The sequence below is a fragment of the Mastomys coucha genome, unplaced genomic scaffold, assembly GCF_008632895.1.
Source record: "Mastomys coucha isolate ucsf_1 unplaced genomic scaffold, UCSF_Mcou_1 pScaffold9, whole genome shotgun sequence".
Taxonomy (NCBI): Eukaryota; Metazoa; Chordata; class Mammalia; order Rodentia; family Muridae; genus Mastomys; species Mastomys coucha.
Window position 1 is genome coordinate 74,320,302 of NW_022196915.1, and position 9,782 is coordinate 74,330,083.

The 9,782-nt window shown below is 35.3% G+C and overlaps 1 pseudogene; it reads left to right on the forward strand.

The window, feature by feature from the left end:
- The first annotated feature begins 8,334 nt into the window (after window positions 1-8,334).
- On the forward strand, window positions 8,335-9,407 carry LOC116084191 (annotated as a pseudogene).
- The last annotated feature ends 375 nt before the right edge of the window (window positions 9,408-9,782 follow it).

Genomic DNA, 9,782 nt, shown 5'->3' on the forward strand with positions numbered 1-9,782 from the left:
CTTGCCTCTGAGAGGGTGCTCCTCACCAACAAGGCCTTCTGCTTCCCTGGGGCCTCAAGCCTCTTGTGGATTAAGCACATCTTCTCCCACTAAGGATGGACCAGGCAGACCCTCTGCTGTGTTCATGCTAGGGGTCTTGGAATGGCCAGGGTATGCTCCTGGTTAATACTTCAATCTCTGGGAGCTCCCTGGGGGTCTGTGTAAGTTGAGACTGCTGGTCTTCCTATGGGGGCACTCTCTTCCTCAGCTTCTTCGATCCGTCCACTAAATCAATCATAGGGATCCCACACTTCAGTTCAATGGTTGGATGTAATTATCTGTTTCTGTTTCAGTCAGCAGCTGGTAAGGCCTCTCAGAGTACAACCATGCCAGACTCCCACCTGTAAGCACATCATAGCATCAGTAATAGTGTCAGGCCTTGGTACCCTCCCATGAGATGGATCTCAAATTGGGACTGTCATTGGACCTTTCCTCCAGTCTTTTCTCTATTTTTGTACCTGCAGTTCATGTCTGACCTTTGGGGTCTGCAGTTCGTTCCTCTTTAATTCTCAGGCCCAGTCTAATATCTATTATCAATTACCAAGTTTCAATATCAAAATTACTCTGTGTATGTTATAGCTTTTAATGTAATGTAACCTCTGTGGGTTCTCAGAGAAAAATTAAAATATAAATTGCCATCCCTTTAATTCCCTTACCCCACCAGTGTAAAATGAACAGTGTTGGGGAAAAGGCAATGGTTAATTTATTTGTACTTAGTTTAACCTCTTCAGGCTATTGACACTAGAACTGGCTAATCACAAACTTATTAAGAACTATTAAATTCTCATTAGTGATACCTCTAGGTTACAGCCATGTGGCACAAGTCATCATTTAGTAGTAAATATTGAAGAATATTTATGAAAAGAAGAGAAAGGCATGTTTGCATTATTCAGGAGAAAATACAAGGTTAGAACTTAATTGGTATCAAAAGCAGGTCAGGGGCTAATTATGATTTCAGATCCATGTAACTTTACCTTCTCAATTCAAGACCTCTAATTGTTTCTGGCAATGCCATGGGTAGGAGCATAAAGTGTTTCCAGAAATATGAGCGGCTCAGAATCATTGTTAAACTCAGGCTGTCTACACAATTAATAATGTAGTGTAATTTTATCTGTAGTGGTTTTCAGAATGGTTTGTTATGAGATAATGTAATTTTAGTCCATCTGCCAGCGAGAGCCTATGTAGATAGGTGAGAATTTAAAGCTGAGATCAAACATATGTATCAATTAATGCATTGTTAGTTGGAAGTTTATATATGAACTGTAATGTGAAATGTCAATTATTAACATTTAATTTCTTTCTGTTCTTGTATGCCATTGATGTATTAGAGAATAGCAAAATAACAGTACACATTGGCAGATGGTACCAGTGCAAAGCTGTCTCAAATTATATGCAGAAAGTTGTGTCTAATTCAACATATCAAGGACAAAGTTAAACTTATGCTGTATAAGGCCAGCATGATTTCTTTGTGATTTTTTATGATAAATTTTCTTAAAAAGAACACATAAGAGCATTATATAATCAAAACAGTCAATAACATTGGTGGACATTAAATAGCCATTTAAACTGGTTACAAACTTCCTCAATTTTATTAGTTCTCTTTACATTTTCTAGTCTTATAGACACTACTTGTTCGACCTTTTAAAACAAAAGAAATTCATTACTTTTAGGTTGAACACTTGTCTTTGATTTCTTTGAACACTTTTCATTAAAATTTTGCATACAGAGAAAATTTTATTTACATCTGAGCAAATCAAATTAATATATTATATATTTTTATATGTGTTCATATACATATATATAAGCACACAACATATATATACATATTTAGATAGATGATAGATAGATAGATTGATTGATTGATAGATAAATGATAAATAGCTGAGAATTTAAAGCTGTGATCAAAGCAAATTTTCAGAATTACAAAACACAGAAAAAAAACACACACAAAGTATTTTGAAAATGGCTGAAATTCCAAACTAGTTGTCTTTAGATGATCTGTTAAAAATTTACACTTGATATACGTCTATAAAGTATAGTTCTGTTCACTGTTCTGTAGTAACATATAAACTAAAGTATTTTACTGTAAAGTGCCCAGAATTCATATTAAAGCATCTTACCAACAGTAGAAGAGCTATTTAATTTTCTTGATTCTGTTTCTATGTTTATAAAGTATATTGAAACAGTTAGGGTCTCACCTAGTGGAACCAGTTTTTTTTAATCTTATTATAGATGACTTTGTAGGAAGAATTTATGGGATAGATAATTATGATTCTCAATGGGCACTGATTTTGAGAAACATGTTATAAAAATTAAAAAGATGAACATATCAGTAACATACCATATATTTTACTTATGTATGTTAAATCACATGAGAGAAAATAAGCTTGAAAATTAAAGATCATTCTTTTAAGCTTTTGATCTTTGTCAATATCCTCATTTTCATTGTAAATGTTCGTTTGTTAGGTACTAGAAGTTCATAATCTTTTTTCTCCTTCAGAGTTTTAGAATTCTCAAGCATCACCTATTCCATGTCAAATCTAGTTGAGGCAGAGCATTTTATATTGGAAATGTACAGTGTAATGAACTAGAATCATTATCAGTGAGACAGATCATAAATATTCCAAACATGTAAATAGACACTTGATATTTGATGGTGAATTGAAGATGTCTGTGCATGTGGTCTGCCAGTATGTGTACTGTATGCTAGACGACCATGGGGAACAATGCATTCTATTCTTCATATATTTAATTACATTAAAGGTTATAGAATCTCCAATTTAGAAGATACAGTGAAAGTTCTTTCACAACTGTGCAATTCAAATAACACAACCAATTCATGAAGTGAATACTCCTGGACTACAATAAGGACTCAGAATTGATATTTGCTTTTGCTTGTTTATTGATTCTTCATTCTTAAATTAAATAAGAATATATCTGTATTCTTTGTATCATTTGGTTCAGTTTAGATTGACAGCTTATAAGAACCAGCTTGTAGGAGACAAGATAGCTGCCTCCCTGGCAACAGCTTCTTAACACATGAATGATTGCCAGCCTGGACTCTGCTCACTGTTAAAATAATAATTAATACTAACACTTTCTTGCATCCCACTTTTGACTTGTTCCTATGTATTTAATCTTTAGCTACATTTTGTTTAAAACATTAGAGGATATCATGAGGATAAGTAGGAGGAAAAATCTAAAACTTATTTTCTCAGATCTTCACTGGGAATTTTTTATCTGAAGCTTAAAATGACAGCAGAGAGATTTTGCAAAGTGAAATGGATCAATTTGGTCTCTGTTTAAAAAATGAAAAACAAAAAACAACAACAAAAAAACCCAACAACAGTTCTTTCCGAATGTGTTTTAAAAGAATTGCAATAATTTGTATTGTTTTTAGTAACTATGATGTTTATATCAAAATTTTTTTTAAAGAAATGTTCAATATAATTGAAATTGCAAATTTCCCAATTGTCTATGGGAGGAAACATGGACAATAAGGTGATGATCGTGCCTCACGCTGTTTTTCAACTAAAAAACACCAATAAATTTTGATTTAGGTTTTTAGTTGTCCCTTTTTTCATTTGGTTTTATCATATAATTTAGAATTATTTTTTAAAAGCACAGATTATCTGAAAAGGAGACTACTTATCCAAGATTCTAAGACAATAAAATGATTTCTTTCAGGTGAATTTAACTATTCTAAAATTTAATGATGGTATTGTCTTCAGGCATTAATGTAGACTTAGCCAAATATAAAAATAATATTTTCAGATGACAGTGGACACATTTTTAAATGTTGCCAACTGCCATATTTGCTTTAACTGAAAACATTATTATAATATAAACATTTTCCAATAAATTTTTAGCATACATCTATATATACATATATGCTAATAAAGGAGTTTCCATAATCTCAAGGATAACGATAATTTTAATGAAGTCAGGAATTTCTTGACAATTACTAACGTGGAAAATTGCCCTCTAATCATAATGCAATGTCTATTCAGTTACCTTGGATGGTTGCTTTTGTCTGACTGCGCCCTAATTGATCAGTAATCAATTAAAATATTTTACCAATAATTCTTTTACATGTCTCAATTTTAAACAGTATGTGTCTATGGAAATGGACTGAGTATATATGGATACAGTTATACATGTAATATACACATGGTGGTTTTAATGAGGAATGTTTGCCACAGGCTGTTATATTTGAGCAATTAGTGCACAATTGGTGGTTTGTGTTTGAGAAAGATATGAACAAAGCCTTCGTTTCTGGGTGTGAGCCTTGTGAGACCACAGTCTCACTCTATCTCCAGTTCAGGATCTTTTTTTCTGAATATGTTGAAGACATATATGTCAGTTCCTACTCCAAGCACCTACATCTACTCTACCTCTGGAAAATGTGACCAAAATAAACTTTTTTTTATAAGTAATTTCTCATCTTTTTTTGTGAAAACAGTAATGGAGAAAGGACAGATATACAGTAAAATTGGGATCCGCTGAGATGATACCACCACACCTTGGACCTTAGAGTCTTTATTAGTTACAACACAGGGGAAGTGGTTAGATAGACTTGGTAGGAGGTCTCTATAGTCAAGCAGTCTAAGGCTGCAAATATTCCAGAGAAGGAATTTGGAGTTGTATATCTCTGCATACACTTACCAAACTTTCCTAAACATGTATACTGAGAATCCCCCAGGAGAGCTGTGCTACCCATCTTGATTCTAGCCCATTGGGAGAAACTGAGAGAAAATAGCTTTCCAAATTGTCCATGAGTGCAAGGCATTTGTCTCTTTGATATGCCCATGCCTATGCCAACATCACACATTCATTCAGGACATTATTCATCCTTGGATTCCTCACCTCCCTGCCATTATAGTGTTGTTTCACAGAAACAAAAAAAGTTACTAACATAACATATAAAATATCTATGTAGACATGGTACACATAATATGGATATATATATATAGTCTATAATTATTTTTCAAGGTGGCTGTTATGAGATGTGTTCAGATTTTGTCTGCTTAGGATAGTTGGAAACTTTCTCTATTCTGAATGTGATTTTCTGTATTCTGAATATGACCCAAGTTGAAATGTAAACTTCATTTGTATTTCAAGTATATCTCATGCATGTACTAGCAGAAGATTTTAATAATACATTCAATATGATGTGGTTTCACCACTATTTTCCTTTACAGTTTTCACAGATCTCACAATGGGAAACGCCACAATTAGCATTTGTTTTGATCATATTGGTATACCAAGATTATCTTCACAATTCTCCTTTCTTTATGATAAAGCATACCATTATAAAATCCTTTCTACATAACAGAACATGCATTCCTGATCAAATCAGAACAAGGCAACTTTCAAGGTGTCAAGAGAAATCCATTTAGTAGGAAACATCTTGATAAACAAATGACTTAAATATTTAAAAACACGTCACAGAACTATATGCATATGTTCAAATGTGTATCTTGTGTGTGTGTGTGTGTTATGGACAAATGTGTTTAGGCTCAGCTCACTGGTAAATGGATCCTTAAAACACATGAGAATTACGTTAGTTGTTGCCTAGGAACTTGACTGTGGGTGCAAACATTAGACAAGATTACTCATAAGAAAGGAGCTTTTTCCTTAATGAGTGACTCAAGGGACCATAATTACATAGTATCCCTATCTAAAGTCTAGGCATAGAAACTATTTGGCCAAGCAGACAGAGGACTTACTCATAAGGAAACAGACAAATAAAGATCATATATTTTTATCACAGAACATTCAAAGAACTTGAGATCAACTTTTGTTCTCATAAAATTTTGTCTTACACACATATATGTGATTCAGTCTTGGTTTCTATTGGGAAGAGATTGTTTCTATTTTTCTATTTCCATTCTCTTCCTATTTAAATAATTTCTTTTGCTAGTTAAATTGATAAGTTAAATGAAACTGTTATCAATAAATAAATTTGTATTTAACTGAGGGTATACTTAAGACTGATACATTATAAGATTATTATTATCCTATATACAGTAATCAACTTGTAGATTAAAGTAATACTTCAAGATTTTAGAAATGATTAAGACAATCACAGTTAAAAGAAGCTTCTTTGTATTAGAAATGTCAGATAAGTAAACATACATTTGTTTACTAATCACTAAAATGGCCAAATATACTGTTCATGATTTTAAATGATTTTTATCTCTTTGAACTGTTACTATTTACTATGGCTACAGCATTAATGATTAGGATAACTTCAATTATTTTTTAATATTTGGAAAATAACATGTCAAATATCCACTTATCAATATATTCTGAAGAGTAATAATTTGGAAGTTGGTCAAGGATGAATCAAAAGTTATCAACATTTTAAAATAAGTGACTTTTTAAACACTTGTTTATGCCGGGCAGTGGTGGCACATACCTTTAATCCCAGAACTTGGGAGGCAGAGGCAGGTGAGTTTGAGGTCGGCCTGGTCTACAGAGTGAGTTTCAGGACAGCTAGGGCTACCCAGAGAAACCTTGTCTTGGAAAAAAAAAATATTATTGTCTTACATGAGCGTCTCTTGGAATCACTATTTTAATGCATTAACTAGGAAGCTCTCTGGATAAATAATTATACTAAAATATTTGCAGAGCAAAGGTGATTTATGTAAGTTCATCATAAAGCACTGAAATTAAAATTGCTTTAATATGCTATTATTATTTCTCAAAAATAAAACAAATATGAATATGGTGGTTTGCTTTAATTTTAGATATACATTCAAAAGTATAATAAATGTCATATGCTCAGAAAGTGATAATAATTAAGAGTAACCTTCTAAATAGTGTTCTTTTAGGATTAAAAATGGAAAACAAAATATCAATAATCTAAGATCCTAAAGTAGTCATTTTGTTTCTCTTCTTCTTCTGGGTTAGCAAAATGACAGATACTTTTTGGCTCACACAAGCCATAGAGTAGGTTATTGTTGACAACAACAAAAAAAGAGAGTTATTTTTTTTTAACATTTTACAAAACAACAATTTCAATATAGCAAGTACGGAAAGCCAAATGACACGTGGATACAAATTATTTGCATTACAAACAAGAAACCATGAACTCAGACACAAAACATTCCTGCTCTGTGATGTGGGTACTATGTTTGGTAGGACTCTATAATAATGGACCGAATAGGAAAGGTCGATATAAAGAAGCTGCTAGTATACTAATTGGCTCCCCTGATTCTGTGTCAAGATGACTTTATGTAAATTGTCTTCAATCTCCAGAAAAGTGTTGATGATATCAGTAAAAGTACAGTGGTCTAAGAAACGAACAGCTGCTGCTATAATTCTAAGACTGAAGCACCTGGACAGTTATGTGTGGACATGCTGCTGAATGTAATGGCTAAAAAACAGAGATAAAGTTAATTCCCCTAGTCTGTATTTTGTTATGTTGAAGCTTTCAAGTGTTCGGAGAATGCTTACTGTCATTGGTAAATTGGAGTCTTCTGAGTTTACAAATTATATCTCTTTCAGTAACATTCTCACAGGTACCTAGAAATATTGTTTTTGCATATATTTTTGCAAAAAAATATTTGACAGGTCAAGTTGATTCATAAATTTAAGAATTAAAGCCATATTACTTATATTACATTGGATAACAGATATGACCTTTCTGTGCTCTGAAAATAAGAAAACCCTATCTCTATGTTACAAATCAATCTCTGTCTCTGTCTCTGTCTCTGTCTCTGTCTCTGTCTCTCTCTCTCTCTCTTGCTCTCTCACTCTCTTATTAAAAAAGCATTTAATTGGGCATATCTTTTCAGAGGGCTAGAGTCCATGATGGCTGTGTAAAGACTTGGTAGTAAGAATAGCTGAGAGTTCATATCTTGATCTGCAAACAAAAGACAGACAGGGTATACTGGGGAATGGTGCAAGTCTTCTGAAATCTCAAAGCACAAGCCCCGTGATGATCTTTTCAAACAAGGCCACACCTCCTAAGCCTTCTCAAACAATTCCACCAACTTGATCCAAATATTCAAACATCTGAGCCTATGAATGAGCATTCTCATTCAAACCATCATATATTCCAACTCGGCCAGTTTCCTGAGGGTTCTACCTCACATGAAAAACTTTACAAATCTCTTTATTTTCTGTGTAAAGATGTAATTTTTAAATTTATGTATATATTTGAATGTGTCTGTGAGAGTGCTAATCACATGTGTATGGAAGTATTGTTGTATAGTACTAAATAGGGTGTCAAATTGCCTTAATCTAAAGTATACGAACCACCAGCTCCCTGCCGGTCAGGACGACACCTCGAAGCAAGAGAGAGACATGGCAGCTCCAGCTAAAGGCAAGAACCTGTCCCTGGTGGTGAGCGGACCTGAAAACATTCGCCTGGAGAACTATTCAATCCCTGAGCTGGACCTAAATGATGTGTTACTAAAGATGCATTCAGTGGGGATCTGAGGCTGGGGGCATGGCTGAATTGGTGATTTTGTTGTGAAAAAGCCAATGGTGCTTGGGCATGAAGCTGTTGGAACAATCACAAAAGCAGGAGTGTTGGTGAAACATCTCAATCCAGAAGTTGGGTTGCCATCGAGGCTGGCATTCCCTGAGAAGTAGATGAATACTGTAAGATCAGCCGATACAATCTGACATGGTCGATCTTCCCCTGAGCTACAACCACGGATGATGGGAACCTCTGCTGCTTCTACAATCATAGTGCTGATTCTACTACAAGCTTCCTGATGGTGTCACCTTTGAAGAAGGGACCCTGACTGAGCCTCTCTCTGTGGGGATCTATGCCTGCCGTCCAGGTTCAGTTTCCCTGGGGAACAAGGTCCTTGTGTATGGAGCTCGGCCCGTTGGCATAGTCACTTTGCTTGTGGCCAAAGCAATGGGAGCTACTCAAGTGGAGGTGACTGACCTATCTGCATCTGGGTTGACCAAAGCCAAGGAAGTTGGAGCAGACTTTACCGTCCATGTTACCAAAGAGGCCCCTCAGGAAATTGGCTGTAAGGTGGAAAGTCTGCTGGGGAGCAAGCCGGAGGTCAGCATTGAATGCTCAGGAGCAGAGTCCTCCATCCAGACAGGCATCTAAGCCACTCACTCTGGTGGGACGTTGGTGATTGTGGGAATGGGCTCCGAGATGATCATTTTACCCCTAATGTACGAAGCTGTATGGGAGATGGATATCAAAGGCAGGTTTCAATACTGCAACACGTGGCAGATGGCAATCTCCATGCTTGCCTCGAAGACTTTGAATGTAAAGCCCTTAGCTACCCATAGATTCCCTCTGGAGAAAGCAGTTAAAGCCTTTGAAACAGCCAAAAAGGGAGTAGTGCTGAACTATGATCAAGTGTGACTCCAATGACCAGAACACCTAAATGTGAATTGGTCTGTGCCCACAGCCCACTCTCTCAACATGTAAGGGCTAAATGACTGGAAGGGGAGACCATTAATGCAAAACTTTCTTTTGAATGGTAAAAATAATAAACTCATATGCTGAGAGCCTTAGAGGAGTTGGCATGCCTTAAAGACAGAACTAGGGACACCTTGGGGGACCTTGTAGCCAGAATGAGAAGCTTATACTCAGGAAAGTCTAGCACAAAGAGTCTGGCAGATAGGTCCTGGATTGCCCTTTCTCTAGTACCTTCTTTGGGTGAGGACACGAAGCATGCCGTTGTACATTTTTCACTGTGGCTGTCAGGAAGTGGGGCTGAACTTTCAGTCAGCTGTTCAGAGCATGGTGTTTTCTCAAG